This window comes from Odocoileus virginianus, chromosome 9, assembly GCF_023699985.2.
Source record: "Odocoileus virginianus isolate 20LAN1187 ecotype Illinois chromosome 9, Ovbor_1.2, whole genome shotgun sequence".
Classification (NCBI taxonomy): Eukaryota; Metazoa; Chordata; class Mammalia; order Artiodactyla; family Cervidae; genus Odocoileus; species Odocoileus virginianus.
The window spans coordinates 72,301,696-72,325,020 of NC_069682.1; the positions used below are offsets into that span (position 1 = coordinate 72,301,696).

The window sequence follows — 23,325 nt, forward strand, 5'->3', positions numbered from 1 at the left end:
AGGGCAGGTCGAGCGCGCTCCGGGCCGGCAGGGCTGCGGGGTGCTGGGCCGCTGCTGCTCCCGCCGTGACCTGCCCTGCACCGCCCGCGGGCCCCCGCGCTGCTTCTGCGATGCGGAGTGCCGCAAGGTGGGAGACTGCGGCCCCGACTACACGCGAGTCCGCAGAGGTGCGCCCCTTGGGGCACGGGGCGAGGGCGGAGCTCTCAGGGCCTAAGGGAGCCGGGTACCAGCGTGCCATCGCAAGGAAGAAAGACTGCCAGCCTGGGCGGGGGGGGCGGTTCTGGACTTGGAGGGGCGCACGAGCAAGGGGGACGGGGACGCGCGGGACGCCAGGGCAAGAGTGGGGCTGCGGAGGGGCGCGCGGAGAAAGAGGCGCGCGGGCCCCCGACCCGGCTGCGCGAATCTGTGGGCTGGGGAGCCGAATGGACACGGATGCGAGGAGAGTCGATGAGCGTTTGGGAGGAGAAGGCGCAAGAGTCCTCACCTTGAGCGGGGCCTGGGAGGGCGGTGCGAGGGTGGAGAGCTCGGGGAGAGGCGCGCGAGCCAGGCACTCGGGGGCGAGACGCAGGGCACCCAGCTGAAACGGTGGGAGAGAGGAGGGGCGCACGAGCTGAGGTGGGCGCACGCGGCGACACCCGGTAAGGGCGGAGGGGGCAGGCCTTCGGCAGGGCTCTCGCAGTGCGGAGGGGTGCGAGGGAGGCGCGAGCGGTTAGGGGTAGGACGCCAGAGTTAGCGGATAAAAACACAAGATGCCCAGTTAAACTTACATTTCAGGTAAATAACCCCTGCTTATTGAGTATACGTGTGTCCTGAATGTTGCACGGGCCATATTCGCAAAGAGTCGGACACGACTGAGCGACTGAACTGGAACTGGAATACTTATATTAAAAATTATTGATTATTCGTCTGAAATGAAAAACCGGGCTAAAAACGGATTCTTCTTCTGCAATTAAAATCTAACTGGGCATCCTGTAATTTCATCTGGCAGCTCTAGCTGGGGGAAGGGCATGGGTTCTGGAGGGGTGCGAGGTGGGAGCGGGAGGGCGGGCGGCCGTCGCTGGCAGGGGGGTTCACAAGGCAGATGGAGGCGGCAGGAAGGGCTGAAGCCTGGGGACGGCTTGGAGAGGAACAGCGAGGGAACGGCAGGGTGGTCCCGGAGGGGCGGAGGAGCGGGGTGCGCGGGGTGGGGGGTGGGGGGACGGGCTAAAACTTGGGCGAAGCGGGGGTGGGGGGCTGCGAGGGTGGGAGCTCCTGACGGTAGGCAGGTACTGCCTTACTGTGGGCTCGGTGGGAGGTGTGGCCATGGGTACCGGGGTCTAGGGCATACCTTATAGCGAGACACCCACCCATCCCCACCCCCACGCCCCCTCCCCCGCCAGCGTGGTATCAAGAACCCGCCTGCCAGTGCAGGAGACATCAGAGAAGCAGGTTGGACACGAGGGGCGGGAAGAACCCCTGGAGAAGGGAATGGCAACCCACTCCGGTATTCTTGGTTAGAGAATTCCCTGGACAGAGGAGCCTAGCGACAGACAGTCCATGGGGTCGCAAAGAGTCGGACACAACGGAAGCAACTTAGCTTAGTGGGGAGGACTCCATTTTTATTTTAAAAAGATTTACTTGTTTATTTTTGGCTTCGTTGGGTCTTCATTGCTGCCAGCAGGCTTTCTCTGGTTGCAGCCAGCAGGCGTCTCACTGCCCTGGCTTCCCTTGCTGCGGAGAACAAGCTCCAGGGCGCATGGTCTTCAGTCGTTGCGGCCCATTCAGGAGAGTGGAGGCTCCGGGGCGGTGGGGCAAGGGCTTAGTTGCCCTAAGCAGGGATGGAACCCATGTCCCCTGCCTTGGCAGGTGGATTCTTAACCACTGGACCACCAGGGAACACTCCCCCTCCCCATCCTTTTAAAATTCCAGGATAACCTTTTCACACCCACCACAGCTGTCATTGTTCAGTCCCTCAATTGTGTCTGTTTTCTACCTTATGGACTGTAACCTGCCAAGTTTCACTGTCCTTCACTATCTCCTGGAGTTCACTCAGGTTCATGTCCATTGAGTCAATGATGCCATCCAACCATCTCATCCTCTGTTGTCCCCTTCTCCTCCTGCCTTCAATCTTTCCCAGCATCAGGGTCTTTTCCAAGGAGTCGGCTCTTCTCATCAGGTGGCCAAAGTATTGGAATTTCAGCTTCAGCATCAGTCCTTCCGATGAATATTCAAGGTTGATTATTAATATTCAGGGTTGTCTCCCACTGGAGACAAAAAAAATCTAAATTTTGTCACCTTGTTGAGTGGATATGACCTAAATCTCCTCTGTCAGGGAGAAGAGTGATTTTTAAAAAAATTTATTTGGCTGCTACAGGGCTCAGGTGGCACAGTGGTAAAGAATCTGCCAGCCAGCGCAAGGGGACGTGGGTTCAACCCCTGGGTCGGGAAGATCCCCTGGCAAAGGCAATGGCAACCCCACTCCAGTACTCTTGCCTGGGAAGTCCATGGACAGAAGAGCCTGGTGGGCTACAGCCCATGGGGTCCCAAAGAGTCGGACATGACTGAGTGACAGAGACACATTCAGGTCTCAGTTGCTGGAGATGGGGTCTTCCTTGTCTCTTGCGGGGTATTTCCATGTGGGCAGATCCTTGGGGGGTAGAGCCAGGTTCTCCAGCTGTGGTGTGGGGCTTAGTTGTTGCAGGACATATGGGATCTTTTGTTCCCCAACAAGAGATTGAACTCACATCCCTTGCATTGTAAGGCAGATTCTTTACCTCTGGACCAGCTGGGAAGTCCTGAGAAGGGTGATTGATTGGACCCCCTCTACCTGGAGACCTCAGGGGAGCTTCCTTCAGAAACATATGTTTCAAAGAGAGCGGCTTTAAAAAATTCAAAGTGGAAGGGACCTAACATTTACTGGGGTTTCCCTGGTGGCTTGGTAGTCAAGAATCTGCCTGCAGGGCAGGAGACAAGAGTTTAATCCCCTCCAGGGTCAGGAAGATCCCCTGGAGAAGGAAATGGCAACCCACTCCAGTGTTCTTGCCTGGAGAATTCCATGGACAGAGGAGCCTTGGGGGCTACAGTCCATGGGGTCACCAAGAGTTGGACACGACTGAGTGATCAAACAACATTTACTGACCACCAACGTACTCTGTAAGCTGGGTGTCTCATCCAACCTGGTTTCTGTCTCATGGCATTCTGGGGCTCTGGCCTATAATAAGGTTCCTGCTCAGCCTCTGTGAAGAGCGTGGCTCAGAGAGGCATGGGCTTTGACCAGCCAAGGCGACCCAGCAGGATTTGGAGCTGGGCGATCTGCTTGCTTCTAGCTCCTTGCTGCTCCCCACAACTTGCAGGGATGAATGGTGGAAATTTAGGTAGCAGAGAGGAGAAAGTATTTTTGGATGTGGTGTCTTCCCAAATCATAGCAAATGCGTAGTTGTTGTTCAGTTGCCCAGTCATGTCCGACCATTTGAGACCCCAAGACTGCAGCACACCAGGCCTCTCTCTCCCTCAGCATCTCCCGAAGTTTGCCCAAGATCATGTCTATTGCATCGGTGATGCCATCCAGCCATCTCATTCTCTGATACCCTCTTCTCCTCCGGCCTTCAGCCTTTCCCAGCATCACGGACTTTTCCAATGAGTCAGCTGTTCTCATCAGATGACCAAAATACTGGAGTTTCAGCTTCAGTATCAGTCCTTGCAAGGAGTATTCAGGGTTGATTTCCTTTCAGATTGACTGGTTTGATGTCCTTGCTGCCCAAGGGACCCTCAGAAGTCTTCTCCAACACCACAGTTCAAAGGCATCAGTTCTTCCGTGCAAAGAGACTTCAGAGCAAATGAGACTCCCCCAGATTAAACTTGCAGAAGGACTGTGTTAGGAATGCTTTTTTATACACCTGATTTCGGTGCAGAGAGTGCTTGTGGCCGTAGGGTCATTCAGAGTGCGGGGCTGAGGTTCTTGGCGTAGCTGCACCCACAGGGGCCCCGGTCACAGTGCAGGAGCCGGGGCCCAGGACAGGGACCAGGCGGAGCGATCTGTGACGCTCTCCCACAGTCTGACCCAAGCTCACAGAATCACACCGTGTTATCAGCTCCCCAGAGGCTGCTCAGGCTGGGTGACCCAGCAGCCTCAAAGCTTTGCATGCTTCTTTGTTTTGCTCCTTTGGGAAGGCATTCAGAAGGCGGTAGGTCTAGGATCTGCCCCTTTGTCTAGGCTGGGCGGAGCTGAGGTCTTTTGAATAGACGCAGGAAAAAAGTCAGTTTTCCACCTCCGGGTGGAGGGAGGGGAGAAGGGCAGAAAGATGTGGGGACCTGTTAGGAGGTAAGATATGTATTTTTCATGAGTGATTTAAGTGGTAGAGTTGACTGACTTCAAGAATTGTTTGTGATAAAGAGAGGTGTTGAGGATGGCTTAAAAAAAAAAACCCACTAACATTTACTGAGTACTTATCACGTGTCAGAAGATACTGTTTTAGGTACTTTAAAAAAATTTTTTTAATGCTTTAAATAAATTATCTCCTTTAAGCCTCATAACAGCCCGATGGAATAGATAGTGTTACCGTGCCCATTTTATAGATAAGGCACAAAGGCATGAAGAAGTGGTGACCTACTTCCGACGTGCTCAGCTATCAAGCAATAGATCTAGGATTTGATCCCCAGCAGTCTTTGGTGGCTCAGATGATAAATAATCTGCCTGTAATGCAGGAGACCCAGGTTTGATCCTTGGGTCAGAAAGATTCCCTGGAGAAGGGAAGGGCTACCCACTCCAGTATTCTTGCCTGGAGACATGGGCAGAGGGGCCTGGCGGGCCACAGTTCATGGGGTTGCAAAGAGTCGGACACGACTGAGTAGCTAACACTTTCCTTTTCACCTTGTCAGTCTGACTCCAGATCACGATACCATGTGGTAGCTTGAGGATGGAGGGACTTCAGCCTGCTGCAGGAGGGAAATTGAGCCCGCAGGTGAAACAGGAACCCTTGACGTTGCCCACCTTCAGTCCAGTCACATTGCTGGCACCTGCTGTGTGCCCAGCTCATCTGGGAGCAGCGGGGGTCGGAGAGATGGGACTCTGGTCCCCCTCAAGCTTATAGTCTGTTTTGGGGGAGACAGGGTGGCTGTGGAAGAAATAAACAATTTCAGTCAGAGCAAAATGAGGCTTGGAAATGATTGGTGAGAATGGGGTGGAAGCGAGGAGAGGGTGGGGCTGGAGCGGCTAATAAAGCCTTAAAGGATAGACCACGACCTCACGGTTTTCAAGGTCCCTACTGAATATTTCACTTATTTTATGCTCCTTAATTCTCATTTCAATCCTGGAAGGCTCAGTCCCCATTTATACACTTACATTTTCACTGTACTAGTCTGAGGACTCTGCGGGTTGACACTGCTCATATTACTCCGGCTAAGAAAGGAAAGCATTGGTGCAGGCCACTGAAAACCAATCCCTGGGTTCTGGCTTCAGGCAAGGCTGGACCCAGGGACTCCAAGGTCAGCAGGGCCCTCCACCTTTTAGCTCTGCTGTGTTAGCTTGAATCTCAGGCATGCTGTCCCCAAGTGCTGACAAAGAGAGTCCTCAGTAACTCCAAACTGGTGTCCCTAGTGGAATGGGAGGCCCCTTTCCTAGTTATTCCAGCCAAACCCCCAGGGATGGTTCTCATAGGCCCAGTCTGGGTTGCATGCTGATTCATGATCCAATAAATCACAGCCTGGGGTGAAGGAAGATGTCAATCAGTCATGTCTGGGTCACATACTCAGTCCCAGCAATGAGAACGTGAGGTCAGCCTCATCCAAAGTATGTGGGCTGAGTGTGCAGAGGGTGGTTCTTCAAAAGGAAGCCAAGATGGTGTTAAAAGAAGACGGGGGTGGGGAGGCTGGGAGGGCAATGCCAGCTCTGCACATCTGAGGGGTGGGGGCCTCTGCATTTCGGGGAGGGTGAAAGTGTTAGGCACTCACGCTTGTCCTACTCTTTGTGACCCCATGGGCTGTAGCCCACCAGGCTCCTCTGTCCTTAGGATTTTCCAGTGGGTTGCCATTCCCTTCTCCAGGGGATCTTCCCAACCCAGAGTTGGAACCTGGGTCTCCTGCATTGCAGGTAGATTCTTTACCGTCTGAGCTACCAGGGAAGCCCCAAAGTAAAGTGTGCTGAGACATCAAATAGAAGGAGGAAGCAGGGGTTGACTGTAGATGTAGTGTAAGAACAGCTAGATTTTCAATCACTAGTCTTGGGCGTCTCTGTGATTCCCTATCACAAAATACTTTTTGTGAAACCTATTGAAGTAATAGGAGATGAGAACCACTGAAGGATTTCAGGTGGAAAGCCAGAACTGCATTCCAGAAAAATCTTTTTGGTAGACAGTGAGAAGGATGGACGGCCAAAAGGCTGGGCAGTGAGGTTCAGAGAAGAAGCTGGGGTTTGAATTGTCCAGAAAAGGATTTGCTGATGAGCCTGGGTCTGTTGGGGATGGGGCAGAGGGATCCAAGGGACGGTGGGAAATTCAGTCTGGCTCCCGCAGGCTCGGCTGACATGATGTTATCTGGGTGTCCAGGGCCGGAAGAGCAACCTTAAAACCTTTTCAGCTGTGCTGATAAGCTAGAATTTCTCCTTTACACAGAAGAACATGGGGTGGCCTTTGTTTTGAGAAACACCGCCATCTGGCGGCACCTTTTGCAACACCAACTTGTGGTCATATTTCCTTTGTTGCCGCTGTAGCTCCACCTCGTTCAGAATTGAGTGACTCGTTACTTACTGGGTCCCTGTATGTCAGGCACTGGGCTTGGTTCTGGAATTCAGTAGGGAATTCCTGCCTCCACGGAGCTGACGTTCTAGTTAAGGAGGCTGGCAAGGTATGAAAAGTCACAGACGGTACTGAGGTTGTGACCCTAGGTCTAGACCAGGCGTGGTGACAGTTCTCTGGGGGTATCAGCTGCTTGATGACATCACAGATGTCAGCTACGTGGAAAGAACATGCCTAGAGTGGCGTCTGCCTAACTTGCTGCAAAATCTCTCACCCGCCTGCCAGGGGATCCCTGTGGACGGCTGGGGCTTCCCCTTGGTCCAGCCACCCGGCCAGTGACTGAATCTGGTCGGCAGTCTCCCTGCAAGGTCGTCCAGCACTCTTGGATCACTTCCAGGGACATGAAACTCATTATTTTTTCTAGTAGGTTTTCCTGCTGCAGATCATACTCTGTCGCCTGGACAGCTGCAGTATCCTGACCCCCACCCAGCAGCTAGAGACCGCCCGTTAAAACCTCAAATGTGGTCATGTCACCCCTCTGCTCCGAACCTGGCAGTGGCTTTTCTTTTTTTTTTTTTAATAATTAAAAGTTTTTATTTTTGGTTGCACTGGTCTTTATTGCTGTGGGTGGGCTTTCTCTAGTCGCGAGCAGGGACTTCTCATTGCCGTGGCTTCTCCGGTTGCAGAGCACAGGCTCTCGTGAGCTCGGGCTTCAGTAGTTGCGGCTCTCAGGCCTTAGAAGGCGGGCTCAGCAGTTGAGGTGCTCAGGCTTAGCTGTTCCGAGGCATGTGGAATCTTCCCAGACCAGGGCTCGAACCCATGTCCCCTGCATTGGCAGGCAGATTCTTTCTTATCCACTGGGCCATGAGCGAAGTCTAGCAGTGGCTTTTCTTCACGCTTAGAATAAAATCCAAATTCCTTACAAGAGCCATCAAGACTCTGTAGCTATCATGCCTACCTCTCTCTCTGACATTATTGTTTTGCCATTTTCCTTCCTGATTTTTACGCTCTAGCCATGCTGGGCTCCTCACTGTCCCTCCAGCATCCAACCTGGACCCTGCCTCAGGGCCTTTGCACTGCCTGCTCTCCCTGGAACCTGTCCCCTCGGACACCTACACAGCTTCCTCCCTCACCTCCTCAGATGCCCTTTGTCGCGGAGGCCCTCCTTGACCCCTCTATCTGAAATAGGTTCTCATCACCCTATACCCCCACCACTCTTATTCTGCTTCGGATTTTCTCAGAGCATGGATCGCTAGTTGAAATTACATCATATATTGTATGGTTTCTTTCCTTTTTTGGCCGTACTGTGTGGTTTGCAGGCTCTTAGCCCCCCGACCAGGGATCAACCTGTGGCCCCTGCAGTGGAAGCCTGGAGTCCTAACCGCTGGGCCTCTGGGGAAGTCTCTGTATTGTTTCTTGTCTGTTTCCCCCTGAATGTCAGCTCCTCCAGGGCAGGGGATTTTTCTGCTTTGCTCTCTGTGTTCCCAGCACCTGAGTCAGTGCTTGGCACTTAGGAGGCCCTTAATAGTTGTTGAATAAATGCAGAGAGTTCCCTGTCATACTGAGCATTTGCTGTCTTCCTGGAGCTTCATATCCGTTGTCGCAGGAATCCTGGGAGACTGCAGTTGGGATCCAAGCTTGAGAGACTCCAGCGTCTTAGCTCAGCTCAGATATTTAGTCTCCTTCAGCCCCACTTGCCTGTTCTGAGAGATGGATTTGACAATAATGCAAATACGTACATATACGTAGGAGTTAGGGTTCTGGCGAGCGACAGATGGTGTGCCCAGAAGAGCTGAATGGAACCGAATTTGACAAGGGCTCTATTCGTGATGGTGGGGGCAGGGGAGCAGAAGGAGAGAGAGATACAGGAGCCCAGCGAGGGCGGGGCCCACGGCTGTGGGTCCCCCCCAAGCAGGAGTGAGGATGAGGCAGGTGTCGGGGTGATAAACACTGGGGCAGCTCGGTCCTCCTTGCGGGCGCCCCTCATTGATGAAACTCAATCAGCAGCCAGGGGCCCCGGGGGCCTCTGGGATGCACAGGTTTCCTGGGGGGCAGAGGGCCCAGAGAAGGGTGCTAAGGCTGCTGAGACGATTACACGAAGTCTGGGCTGTGGCTTGCCTGGTCCAGCAGTGGTGACGTAATTGATGCCGTTATTAGATGGATGTTGGAAGCAATAGATGACTGTTAGGCTGCAACACATGATTTCCTCCCTGCCCCTCACCCTCCCCCCTTGCTCTGAACATTTCAGCTCTGCTAAGCACTGAGATCCGTGCAAGGAGTATGCAACTTCCTGAGTTGCCAGAAGCAATACTGTTTTTATAACAGTCACCTCCGTCCCTCAGTTCAAGGAAGCACATTTTTGTTTTTTCTTCACATTTTCAAGCCTCTGAAATAGGCCATGTGTCCCCGCTGGTGAGCGTTGTTCATGACAGACCTGGTCTTTCTTGTTCCCTGTGGTGTCTCCAGCGCCTAGGACAGTGCCTGACTCACGGGAGATGCTGGGGAAATATTTGGGGGATGAGGGATCTAATTCTGACATTTGAGTGCCCTGTGTGAGCACGTGTGTGCGTGTGCATGAGTGCGCATGTGTGCGCGTGCATGAGTGTGCAATGTATGTGTGTATGAGTTGACTGTCGAGGCATCTCAAGAAAGGCTTGGCAATTTCTGGTCAAAAAATTTTCTCCCTGAGGGATGTCTGGGAAATCTTGTGTTTTGGCCAAACGGCCTTCCCCATCGGGTTTGGCCCAGTCCCGCCCTGGGGCTATGAACTCGAATGAAGAAGCTGAAGTTCTCGAAGGCCGAATCATCAGATGTGAGGGGTTCTGCTTGGGGGAAAAGGGGGCAAGACCTGGGCACTGCCCAAACACCACAGGAGTTGTCCTTGGAGATGCCACTTGTCTTCCAGCAGACTCGTGCGTCGTGGCAGAGCGGGGCAGCTGGAGTCGCTGTGTCAAGCCCTGCCAGGTCTGTTACCTGCGTCCGCAAGAGGCAGGTCCCGCTGCAGCCAAGGAATGGCGTGTTCCTTGACCCCGCTTGGAGGAGCGGGCTGGCTGCGTGGGTACAGGAAGCACCAGGGAGTGGAGTGCCGGCTGTCCTTGAGTGAGTGGGGACGGCCCCTGGGGCAGCTGTCGGAGGGAACAGCCTGGTTGAACTGCAGGGCCCTCCATAAGTTCCCATATGGGGGCTGAGTTTAGGGTGGGACTTTGTTTTTCCTTGCCCTGATCCCCCTCCTCACCCTGTGATTGAAGTAAGAAGTTCTGACTTTCTCTAAGCATCTCGATGTCTTCTTCCTTCTCATCTCTCCGTGTGAGTCAGTTATGGCTTTGTTTAAATGAAGATGATAGGAAATCCACCTTAAACTGACCTGAGCAAAAAAAAAAAAATGGGTGAATCAGGTCTGCATTCAGGCATGGCTGGGTCCAGGAGCTCAAACAATGTTGCCGGGACCCACTCTCCATCTCTCAGTTCTGTTTTCATCTGAACTGGCCTCATTTTCAGACAAGCATTCCCCCTGTAATAGTCTTTGATAGCTCCAGACTTCCCTGCAACCACTCTAGCAGATGGAAGGGAAAGCCTCTTTCTCCTTAGTTTCAGCAAACGTCCTAGGATGAATTCTCATTGGCTTGACCTGGGTCCTGTGTCCGCTGCCGAACCAATCAGTAGGACCAGAGTGATGGAATAGTCTGACTGGCCACGCTGGGGACATGCGTTTCCTTTGATGCTAGAGGGGTGGGTCAGCCCCATCTGAACGAGAGTAGGGGAGGGGTGTTCTCCAAAGGAAAACTGGGGGGAATGGACGCAGGGGAGACAAAGCAACAGATGTTGGCCATATTACACGTACTGATAAAATGCTTTTATCTCACTACCAAAAAATAGGTGATGCTCATTTCACAACTGAAGAGGCTGACGGAGAGAGTGAGGCCTTCAGGGGTTTTCCTGGAGGGATGGAAGTGCAGGCTAAACTGTCCCCTCCCAATATCTTCCCAGGCCACAGCCTGGCAGGGAGCGCAGCACACATCTTACCCTGGTGTCTGCCTCCTGCTTGAAATTCCCCAGGAGGTGCTCGGCGCCCTCAGGGTGACGCCCAAACTCCTCTGTGGCTACGAGCTCAAGTGCTTTGGCTCTTACCTCTTGTGGCCTCATCTCCTTCCTCCTTCTGTCTGTATTTTGAAAGGATGATTCTGACCCCCGTGAGGGACAGCGGATGGGAAGGGGTCAGAGGGCAGCGGGGAGGCCCACCGCAGTGGTGCGGGCAGGAGAGGATGCTGTCTGGACCAGGGTGGTGGCAACGGGGTGAGGATCGAGGGAGCCTGAGATCATTTCCTCTGCCTGACATCCTCCTGCCTCTCCTTTGCCGCCCGTGTCTAACTGGCCTGGCACTTCGTTTCCTGCACAGATGTCAGATTTCTCCAGGAAGATTTCCTGACTGCTGCTACTGTCGGCCACGTACTCTGCCCCATTTCTTGACTCTGTGAGGCCAATGTTACTCTGCATTTTACAGAGGGGGATACCAAGGCTCAGGCCGGCGCAAAACTTGCCTGAGATACATGGTTCTTCGTGTATCATTTTATTCAACTCTGACAATCAGTGTATGGTATAGGTTCTAGCATTATACCCATTTTGCTGATGAGGAGACTGAGTCTCACAGAGGACCAAGATCACTCTACTATAAGAGGGAGAGCTGGAACCAGAATCCAGGCTTCTCTGGGACTCTCCTTAATGCTCTAGGCTACATGAAAAGCAGCATTAGAAGAGAAGATAAGTTGTGTATTAAGTGTATCACCTTCTCTAGATGACAAGCATTAATTAGTTCTTTGATAAGAACTAATATCTTTGATTCAGTTCCATCACTCAGGGACTGGGGAGGGGTAGGAACTTCCTTTGGCTTCTTTTTCCATAAAGAATCAACATCCTCTCCTGGACTGACTCGATTCTTCTCTGTGCTCTCGGAAGGAAGGTATTTGGAAGCTGGCTCAACAATTAGTTACTTGCATTAATTTATTCATCCACCCATACCTCTGTGCCCCTTTCTTCCATCCTTCCATCTTCCCACCCATTCATTCCTCTGTCATCTGACTCTTTCACCCCTTCGTCTATCCATCCCCCTATCACCATCGATCCACCCCCCATCACGTCTCATCCATCCTTCTTCCCACTCACCATCTCTGTCTCCCTCCTTTTTCCCATCCTCCCACCTTCCCATGTGCTCATCAGCCAACCATTCTTCCTCTTCTGTGTCGTTTCAGTCACCCATCCATCCTTTCAGTTGTCAGCTCACCTCTTTTTCACTCACTCACTTGTTTATCCATCAAGATCATTCACTTGAAGAACTTCTTGTTGAGACCCACTGTTCCATCCACTGTGCTAGGCTGTGAGTCTCAGAGATAAATGCAGTTTTGCCTCCATCATTGCATAAGGGTCCTTGTGGGGACCATCTACCCGGTTACACGACTCCGCAGGCTCCTTAGAGCTGCCATAGACATGACTCAGGCACTAGAAGTACCTAATTCTTCCTGGGGTGTCACAGCCTTGGGGGGGCGGTGCTGGAAAAGCTGGGCTACTTAACTCTGTTTCCTCCTTGGCCCACGGTCCCTGCTCTGATAACCACAGGCAGCTGTGGGAAAGAGCGAGAAAGCTGAAATGTCACCAAGAGCCAGGAATTAATAGAGTAAGTGGAAGCAACTGAACCTCAAATCAGCTTCAAATGTGTGACCATTTCCCCCTGGATTAGACTTTCATCCTGTCTCTGTCTTACTTTGGGAGCTTTAACATCTCCCCGTTTTGTGTCCTGTTATGTTTGTAAACTCATGAGCAGGAGCTCTGCAGTCCCTGATGACTGGTCTCTATTCAACTTCATTCATTCATTGATTCACTCAGTGTTTATTATTTGCATGACAGGTACTGGGTTTAAGCCTTGGCTTACAACAAGGAGCAAAAAAGGACGGAAATACTTATTTTCATGGAGTTGGCCTCAGAGGAGGCAGACAAGGAAAAAATAGATAGCCTGTCAAATGCTGCTAAGTGCCATGGAGAAAAATAAAATAGGAAGAGGGTTGTGTGCTAAGACATCTTTACTGGGAAGGTGATATCTGAACTAAGCTATCGGAGAGGTTACCTGGGGGAAGAGTGTGGTTGGACGAAGGACCAGCAAGTGCGAAGTCCTGAGGCAGGGCACGCCTGGTGTGTTCAAGGCTGGATTCAGGGAGAGTGAGAGAGAGTAGGAAATATGATATATCGGTGGGTGGTCAGATCATACAGGCACTATAGGCTGTGGCAGGAACTTTCTCTGCATGAGATGGGAGTCGTGGGAGGGTTTGGGGCTGAGGAATGACAGACTCTGACTTAGGTTTTTGCAGGATCCCTTTGGCTGCTATTTGGAGAACTGATCTCAGAGAGGCAAGGTGGGAATTAGGGAGACCAGTGCAGAGGCTACTGCGATATACTGTCCACACGAGAAATGAAGGTGGTCCGGGCCAGGGTGGAAGCCCTACACCTTTGAAGGGTGGATTTCAGGGATGGGTCAGGTGGTGTGTCGCTGATGGTGGTGAAGAAGCCAGGCTTCTAGGACAGTGCCTCATACACATAACTGTTCAACAACTATCAGTTGAAAGAGTAAGGTCTGAACGAAGGCAGTGCTAAGGGTGATGGCAAGGGAAGTCCTGTTAGTCAGGATTCCTTTCATTTCAAGGGACAGATACTCAGCTCAAACTGGCTCAAGGGAAAAGGAGAATTATTTATATCACTGAGAGGGAAGTTTTGAAATAATATCATTTCAAGCCTGACTGGAGCCAAGAGATCAAATATTATTGAGACTTCATCTCCCCACTTCCCTGCTTCATATATTGGCTTCATTCTGAAACAGCCCCTGGAGCTGCCAAGCTGCCCCCAGCAACATCCCCATATCCTCCCAGCATAGTGATCCCAGCTGGAGGAGTCCTATTTCCCAATCTCAGCATCATTTCTGGAGGAGAGAGCTGGGTCCTGCTTGGATCCCAGCCCCATCCGTGAATCAATCAATCACCATGATCCAGGGGACGGGACCTCTGATTGGTCAACTTCAATCATATGTCCATGCTAGGGGAGGTGTGGGGAGCCAGGACTAGGATTGCCCCTCCAAGACCACATAAGGTGAGGACAAGGGTTCCCCCAAATAAACCACCAAAAGGCGAGAGAAAGCGTGTTGGGGAGGTGAAAGTTGCAATTATCACAGGCTCCTGGTACGAGACGGGGCTTCCCTGGTAGCTCAGCTGATAAAGAATTGCCTGCAATGCAGGAGATCACGGTTTGATTTCTGGGTCAGGAAGATCCCCTGGAGAAGAGATAGGCTACCCACGCCAGTATTCTTGGGCTTCCCTGGTGGCCCAGACAGTAGAGAATCCGGCTGCAATGTGGGAGACCTGGGTTCGATCTTTGGTTTGGGAAGATCCCCTGGAGAAGGAAAAGGCCGCCCACTCCAGAATTCTTGCCTGGAGAATTCCATGGACAGAGGAGCCTGGTGTGCAGCGGTCCATGGGGTTGCAAAGAGCCGGACATGACTGAGCAACTTTCACTTCACTGGTAAGAGACAGATTCCTAAGGAGTTCTGGGGGGAAGCTGAGAGCAAAGTGCTCTGGGCTGCCTTTGGGCTGTTCCCAGAAGAAAACTGTCAGATCCTCGATCCTTCCAGAGGCTGCAGCAGGGGGCACCTCGTGCCAGCAGGGGGCAGCAGGCCCACACAGTCACCCCTGGGTTCGTGACAAGTTGCATCTCCTCCAGCAGGGGGCGCCATTTACTGCTGCTTGGAGAAAAAGTTGGGTCTAAGTAAAATTTTGGCAAATTCAGTCTTAGTTCAGACCCTCTCTGTGGCTCAACTGGTAGAGAATCCGCCTGCAAGGAAGGAGACCTGGGTTTGATCCCTGGATTGGGACGATCCCCTGGAGACGGCAAAGGCTACCCACTCTAGTATTCTGACCTGGAGAATTCCATGGATTGTATGTATGGTCCTTGGGGTCTCAAAGAGTCGGACACAATTGAAGGACTTTTTTTTTTCCCCCCAGACACTCCAGAATGGGAGAATTATTTAAGTAATTCTCATGGTGAATCTTTTCTATAAAGTGATATATTTTGCAAAGCGCTTTGGAGTGCTTATTGAGGCTTTTGGGATGAGGTAGTTCTATTTTAGGTCCTACCATTTATTATCTGTCTGTCTCTGGGCAAGTTATTTTGTTGGTCCTCAGTTGCCTGTTCTGTAAACTGGGGCCAACATCTACCTGGCACAATTTCCCTCTTCCATGGGACCAAATGATTCATTTCTCCACTTTTTATCGAACCAGATCCTGGTCTAGGACTTGGACACAACAGTGAACGGAACAAATCAAACTTCCTGCCTTTGTGGAGCTGCCATTCCCGTGGGGGAGACAGAGGAGAAATAAATGATATGGTCTTTTGGATGCGCTGTTTGAAGAAGTGGCTCCTGGAAGCCCTCCCTTGTACGTTACCTGTTGATGCGGGTTGAGTAGCCCCAGAGGCCTCTGTAGCGGGGAGAAATTGTCCCAGCCCGAGCCTACATAGGGTGAGGTACACAGTAGGCGCTCCAGAAATGCTCCCAGGTGTTTGAGGCGGTGTCTTCCCGTGTGGCTGTGGGTCCTGTGTCCGGCTCCAGCTGGGGCCTGTTCCGGAGAGCTGCCAGCAGGTGAAGGAGCCCCACGCCCAGGGGTGAGGTCTCTGACCCAGGGCCACATAATCCGTGTGACGTGTGAGTGGCCTGCCCAGGACGCCAGGAGCGGGCACGGCTACGGGGTTGGCGCTGAGCCTGGGGGGTAAGCAGGGGGACTTGGGCCTGGGCAAGTGTGACTCTAGAGCCTGGGGCCTCTCTGCTGCCTGAGAGGTGAAGGTGGGAGGGGGTGGGATCCTGTTTTCTGGCCAGGGCAGGAGGGCCCAGGAGGGTCCTGATCCCAGTGTCCGAGGAGAAGCAGCTCCGGCCATTCCCAGCTGTGTGACCTTGGGCAATTGTATGACCTCTGTGAACTTCAATTTCCTTGTCTGAAAGTACAGATAATCAGAGGACCTCCCCATGGGGCGATGATGAAAGTGAAATGAGATTGTGCAAGTTGAAGATTTGGCAGAGCTCTTGACATCTAGGAAAGGGAGCTGGTTTGATGGTTGACTTCTCAGAATTCCCTTAAACTCTATGTTTGGTTCTCCTCAAGTTATAGGTGGGGAAACTGAGGCTCAAAGAGGCATTGTGACTTAGTCAGTTCCCACGGGATTTGGCTGTTATTATCTCCCAAGCTCCTCCCACAAGGGCAGATGTTTTGGGAAGCACTTAGTATTACAATAGTAGCTAACATTTATTGAGTGCTTATATGTGCCAAGCATTATTCGGTATTCATCCATTCATTCATTCAACAAGTATTTGTTGAGCACTTACTATGGTTTCAGGCACAGGGGAAATTCAGTGAGCAAAACAACTGTGGTCCCTTCTCTTGGAGACACATTCTGCTGTGAGGAGGCGGACAAGAGGCAAGTAGGTCTGTGATTTGTCGGATGGGAGATAAGCGTCAGGGAAGGAAAGCACGGTTGGGGAAGTCCTGGGGATATTTATTATTGTTTTTTTAAAGGAGGGTGACTCTAAGGAGGTGGCATTTGAACAGAGGCCTGAAGGCAGTGAGGGAGGGAGCCATGGGGATGTTTGGGGGAAGGGTATTCTAGGCTGAAGGAACAGCAGGTGCAAAGGCCCTGAGGTGGGAGCATGCCGCCATTGAGGCTGGTGTGGAATGAGCAAGGGGGAATGGGATAGCCCAGAGTGAATGCTTTCAGGATCCTCTTTCTCTAGAAGAGGAGACTGATTCACAGACAGGCGCCCAAGATCACATACCTGGCAAAAGGCAGAATCAGGCTTTGAACCTAAATTCCCACTAATGTGCTTTTCCAGTGCAGGGATTATTATCCTGTAGGAATGAGTCCCCTCTGGGGTCTGTCCAGGGAGTTCTGTTTCTAAGGGTGTTAGTTTCCTGCCTTTTGAAACTGAGCAACCCTGCTCGTTATAAACCTAGAGCAGGGGAGGCTGAGGCCAGATCGGGTGTTAGGGGCAGATGTATCTGAACAAGAGGCATTGGGACTGCACAGGTCCAGGTGCAAACCCACTTCTGGTCCTGACAGTCCCCATCACTTGTACTGCAGGAAAGATCCTGAGACCTTTGCACAGCACCTGGCTCCTCATAGATGCTGCCTAGTGGAAGCTGCTATTGTCATGTTTAACCTATAAAATGGGCATAATAATATGTACTTTGTGAAAATGAAATATAATAAATGTGACAAACCTGGCACATAATAGGTGTCAAATAAATAAATGGCATACAACAGGGAGGTCCTCTTGACCAACCTTACTCCAATATCCATCCACCACTATTTACTCGTCCTAGACCTGAGATTCTACCATTTGAGATTCATTCTTTGGGCTCGATGCTTACTTATTAGAGCCTCAATTTACCTATCCGTCTTTGAATAGACATTGCTAGCCCTAAAACTCTGATTAATCCCAAACCTCTCTTTTTGGAAGCACATACTCCGGGAACATGGCACTTTGGTGAGCTGAGATGAGGGTCCTAGGAACCCCTGCCTCCACCAGGCATCACGGGCTGGGATGGAGATCAGAGCCAGGGCTGTGGCAGACATGGACACCTCTGCCTGTCCCCGCCCCAGGCAGGCCAGGCCCACAGAGCAGATGACAGAAGGTCTGACTGGGGCATGAGCTCACCACACAGGACTGGGCAGAGGAGGAGATCAAAGGGAAGATGGAGATGAGCTGCCAGCCAGATTCTTTCCACAGGCAGCTGGCGAGGGTGGGAGCTGGGGAGGGTTAGCCTGCTGGGTGGGGAGTTTAGGAAGGTTTATTCAGCAGGAGAAATGTTTCTGAGTTTGGGACAAGCAGAAGGACACCCACCATACTCAAGTACCCACTGCATACTGGGTACCAGTGGGGTGCTTTGTCTGTGAGCTCTTATTTAAGCCTCACACGCCCTTTGGAGACAAGGGACATTAGTTCTAGTTTATATTCTGAGCATAGCAATAATAATGGTAACTTTAAATGCTATCCTTCGTGAAGTGTCTATGAAGTGCCAGGCACTGTGATTAGAAGCTTAGAACAGTGCCTGGCATATAACACAATCTCACTATGTTATTCCTGTTATTTTTTTGCATTTTTAAAGATGTGAATTATACCTACAGTGGCTTCCCTGGTGGCCCAGACAGTGAAGAATCTGCCTGCAATGCAGAAGACCCAGGTTTGATCCCTGGGTCGGGAGATCCCCTGGAGAAGAAAATGGCAACCCACTCCAGTGTTCTTACCTAGAGAATCCCATGGACAGAAGAACCTGGCGGGCTACAGTCAGTGAAGTCACAAAAGAGTCAGATATGACTGAATGACTAACACTTTTGCTTTTCATGCCTACAGAGAACTGGCTAAAACATATGAACCAGGTTCATAAATGTTTGCAAAGAGGACACATCTGGGTCGTTAGGACCCAGGCAAGGGATAGAATCTGGCTAGCCCCCCAGTCTCCCCAGAATCCTCCCCCCGAACCACAGTCCCTCCCTCCCTATAGAGAAGACCACCATCCTGACTTTATGGTAATCCACTGTACAGTTTTCTTTATAGCTTTACTCAACCCAGTACAGATCCCTAAGCATTAGAGTTTAATTCCACCCCCCCACCAAAATTCACATAAATGAAATGATATAAGAAGTACCTTTAGAATTCAGTTTCTTTTGCTCAGCCTGCAGTTTTCAAGCTCTATCTGAGTGACTGCCTCGTGGCCTTGGATTGTTCATTCTTGTGGCGGAAATGGTCAGCTATTATTGTCATGATCGCGGTTTCACTTTGCACACTGCATCTCATCATACCCTCCCAACACTTATGGCAGAGATTATGGTTGTGTGTGTGTTAGTTGCTCAGTCATGTCTGACTCTTTGCGACCCCAAGGACTGTAGCCTGCTTGGCTCCTCTGTCTGTGGAATTCACCAGTATCCACTAAGAATACTGGAGGGGGGTACCATCCCCTCCTCCGGGGGCTCTTCCTGACCCAGGGATCGAACCCAGGTCCTCCGCATTGCAGGCAGTCTCTTCACCATCTGAGCCACCAGTGAAGCCGTATGGTTGTGTCTGCTACTCACCGAAGAGCCAGAAGCTCCCAGCAGCTGGGTCACGGACTCCCCCCACCCGCATGCCAGAGCCTGTGTTCTTAATCCCTCCACGCTGCTGCCTCCCAGCAGGAGGGAAAGGGGGCGCAGGGAGGCTAAGGATATGAGGGGGTCGCCTCGTCAGACTCTAAGAGTTCATTCTGGATTGCCCAGGGTGGCCTCTAGGATCAGCGGTTCTTCGCCCAGAATGGGGCCAACTTCTCCATCAGGCAAAGAATACAAACAGGACCCAGTGCCATATACTTTTAGGCACCACAAAAATGCTTTAATTTTAACCTGCTAAAGTCAGAAGAAATAAGATGTAATAAGAATGAAGATCTGATTCGGAATCCGGCCTGGATTCTATTTATCATTATGCAACGCAGTTGTAGACTTTGATTTGAAATATTTTTGCCCGAGGAGGGGTCCCTGAAAGCCAACGTCCCCGGCGCCCAGGAGAGTCGTGTCGCCACTGAAACAGCCCCGTGTCTTGCAGGCACCAGCTGTTGCCGTGGCAAGCGGCCGGCAACTCCAGCTGCCAAGAGACCTGGGAGAGACGCGGGCAGTTCCAAGACTGTTCCTGCCCCGCGGTTCACGGCTTTGTCTGCCTGTAGCAGCCGTGACCCCCATCTGTCCGGAGCCCCTCTTTCCAAAGCCTCCTTGGGCGGCAGGGAACCCCTCAGGGCTTGGGAGGCCACAGGATGAAGGAGTGGGGAGAAATCAGCAAGTCTGAGGCTGGAGGAACAAGCCTCGTCCTTACGCTGACACTGAAAATAGCTGTGTGTTTCCATTGGGTGCCAGCTGAGTCACAGCCTCACCGCCATCTCCCTCTGGTTCGGGGCTTCCCAAATTTCTTCTCCTAAATACGCTCTTCTCAAGGTTGCCCTATTTTCCTTACCCGTACCCCCCTTTTTTTTTGACCCTGCACTTCATCCCTTTCTTTACTTAAATAAATTATTTTAAAAGGAAGCTTATACTTACGTGTGTGTGTTAGTTACTCAGTCGTGTCTGACTCTGACCCCATGGACTGTAGCCTGCTGGGCTCCTCTGTCCATAGAACTCTCCAGGCAAGAATACTGGAGTGGGTTGCCACTGCCTTCTCCAGGGCATCTTCCCGACTCAGGGAACGAACCCGGGTCTCCTGCATTGCAGGTGGGCTCTTTACTCTGAGCCACCAGGGAGGCCCTATACTTATATACTGTGTGTAAAGAGGAAATTCGTTTTTTAAATTGCAACTGGAAATTAAAATAGATAATAGTTGCAGACATTTATTAAGTACCTACAGTGTCCCACACACTGTCCCAGGCTTCTACACATACTGACTCATTGTATCCTGAGTTTGATGCAGTTATTACCCCCATTTTGCATGTGGGGGAACTGAGGCACAGAGAGGTTAAGTTACTTGCCCCAGGACACACAGCCAGTGAGTGGCAGAGTGGGGATTTGAAACCCATGAGCTACACCTACTGCTCAGATTTTCTGCCCTAGCAGTACATCAGCTCCACGAGGGCAGGGGTTTTGGTCTTCTTCCCCGCTGTGTCCCCTGTGGCTAGAATAGCGTCTGTCACACCATAACACTTAACACATATTTACTGAGTAAATGAACAGGTGAACAATCAGTTGCCATAATTAGAAGGCAATCAGAAAAACAAACACAACGGAAAGCACACAAGTCTGGTGAGATACTGTTCTCCAAGGAGCCAAACGTGAAGCCTGCTGTCTCCTTGTTCAAGCAAGACACTAGCGTGTGTGTGAGAGGAAGTGAGGGGGCCACGTGTTCTAATGGAGACTAGGTCCCTGCCAAGCTAGAGGAATCACAAGGGACTTGATAGGGAGCAGTTTTTCTCCCCTTGGGAGTCAATTGTTATTAATATGTCTTTTAACACCTTTGCTGAGCTAGAATTCACAACATGATTCCGTTCGCTCAAAGTGTATAATTCAGTCTTTTGTTGATATTCAGATAATCGTCTAACTTGACCTCATTGTAGATCCTTTTTCATCCCCACAGAAGTTACCCATCAGCAGTTACCCTCCATTCATCAGACCCTCCAGCCCTAAGAAACCAGGGGTCTACTTTCTATTTCCATGGATTTGCCTGTTCTGGACTTTTCATGTAAATGGAATTATACAAATGGTCTTTCGTGGCCGGCTTCTTTCACGTAGCGTGATGTTTTCAAAGTTCGTCCATCTTCTAGTCAGTTACTTCCTGCCCTGTCCGGGGTTCGTGTAAAACCATCTCATTGACGAGTCCCTCACTGCAGGTAAATAAAGAACGTGGGTGAGTCCTGGTCTACCCGCTTCTCTAGCGAGGGTGCTGGCTCGGTTCTCCCAGCCTCTGGACCCAGGAGCTCCGAGGACGGAGTTGGGGGAGGGGTGTACTTTTCCACTGCCCTTGGGTCTGGGCAGGGACTGGCCCACATGTTCCTGCTATTCAACCCTCTTTCCTAAATCAGGACTCTGGGCACTCCTGGGAGTCACTGTCGGCCCCCACCGTCTCTGCGAGTGTCAGTGAGTCACTGGGCAAGCATTCAGCAGCACCTGTGTGTGTCCGTCTGGGGTGAGGAGCTGGGGTGACGGAGGGGAAAGAGATGCTGACGGGTCAGGCAGTTCACACGGAGGTCAGGCTCCCTAGAAGTAGGCTTTCTCTGCCTCTGCCCCATGCTTGCTTTGGCCACGGGAGGTCGTTTTAAGTGGGAATTATCTTTTGTGTGTTTGTTGTTGTTCAGCCACTCATTTGTGTCCAGCTGTTTGCGACCCCATGGACTGCAGCACACCAGGCCTCCCTGTCCTGCAGCATCTCCCAGAGCTTGCTCAAATTCATGTCCATTGAGTCGGTGATGGCATCCAGCCATCTCATCCTGTTGTCCCTTTCTCCTCCTGCCTTCAGTCTTTCCCAGCATCAGGGTCTTTTCCAATGAGTTGTCTCTTTCTCAGCATCAGGTAACCAAAGTATTGGAGCTTCAGCTTCAGCATCAGTCCTTCTAATGAATATTCAGGACTGATATCCTTTAGGATGAACTGGTTGGATCTCCTTGCAGTCCAAGGGACTCTCAAGAGTCTTCTCCAGCACCACAGTTGAAAAACATCAATTCTTTGGCCCTCAACCTTCTTTATGGTCCAACTCTCACATCCATACATGACTACTGGAAAAGCCATAGCCTTGACTATACGGACCTTTGTTGTCAAAGTAATGTCTCTGCTTTTCAATATGCTGTGTGCGTTTGTCACAGCGTTTCTTCCAAGGAGCGTCTTTTAATTTCATGGCTGCAGTCTTCCCAAGCAGACTCGGTGTCTGAGATGCCTGGGCTCTGTAGTATAAACGTTTTGGAGTCCCTCAAAGTTACTGTTGAAAAACCAGCCCTTAAGTAGTGATGCCTCTTTTAACTTTCTGGGATTCTGGGAGGTGGATGATCTTTCTCCCATTTACAGAAGGGGAAACTGAGGCTCAGGAAAGTCAGGTGACCTGTATGAGGCCTCATTGTTAGGAAAAGTTGGAGCCAGAATTTGAACTGGATGCCAAAGCCTGCGCTCTGACTAAACAGGAAGTTAGAGGCTGCGGTGGGGAACACCGGGAGACGGGTACTGTGAAAGGGGGCGCTTGCCTTGGGTACACCTTCTGGAGTGTGTGCCCATGTCACTGAACCAGCTTCGTTTTGCCCAACACACAGCAGACCACGATGCTGAGACACCTAAGCATGCACGAAGGGTGAATATGAGACCAATCTCAGATCTGCCTCCCGAAAGGCTGGGAGCTTGGGACTATTGATGGGATAACAAATAAAATGGGAGGGGGGTCTGAGCGTGGGGAGTGTGGGGAAGGGTGATTGGAAAAAGGTGCCATCACTGTTCTGTGCGGGTGCAGCCTAGCCCCGGCCTCCGTGTGTTAAAAAGATGAAGGCGCTTAGTGCCATCTGAGGGTGGAGTTTTTGACCTTCTAGCATCAAAAGGTCACCAAGGGAACACTCACACATGGCCAGTTGGAGGGTGGGTGGCCTCATCTTGTCCCATCTTAGCAGGCTCAGTTAGAACTAGACACAGCTGACTCCAGGTTCCTGGAAAACAACAGGGTCCAACTTCTTATGTCTCAGGCTACTTGCTGCCTGCTGCTGCTGCTGCTGCTAAGTCGCTTCAGTCGTGTCCGACTCTGTGCAACCCCATAGACGGCAGCCCACCAGGCTCCCCCGTCCCTGGGATTCTCTAGGCAAGAACACTGGAGTGGGTTGCCATTTCCTTCTCCAATGCATGAAAGTGAACAGTGAAAGTGAAGATGCTCAGTCATGTCCGACTCTTAGTGACCCCATGGACTGCAGCCCACCAGGCTCCTCCATCCATGGGATTTTCCAGGCAAGAGCACTGGAGTGGGGTGTCATTGCTGATTGCAGCGCATGCAAAGCCTTGATCAGTGAAGGCAGGTGAAATGGATTTGACCCATTATCCCCAGTCTCAGCAGGAGTTT

The 23,325-nt window shown here is 51.4% G+C and overlaps 1 long non-coding RNA gene across 1 annotated transcript in view; it reads left to right on the plus strand.

Annotated features, from left to right (window-relative positions):
- The first annotated feature begins 553 nt into the window (after window positions 1-553).
- The window catches only part of LOC139036796 (uncharacterized), a 45,441-nt gene continuing 22,669 nt past the window's right edge, over window positions 554-23,325 (plus strand). The window contains exon 1 of the long non-coding RNA XR_011489658.1: window positions 554-638. This is a non-coding gene — a long non-coding RNA (uncharacterized lncRNA). The remainder of the gene's footprint in view (window positions 639-23,325) is intronic.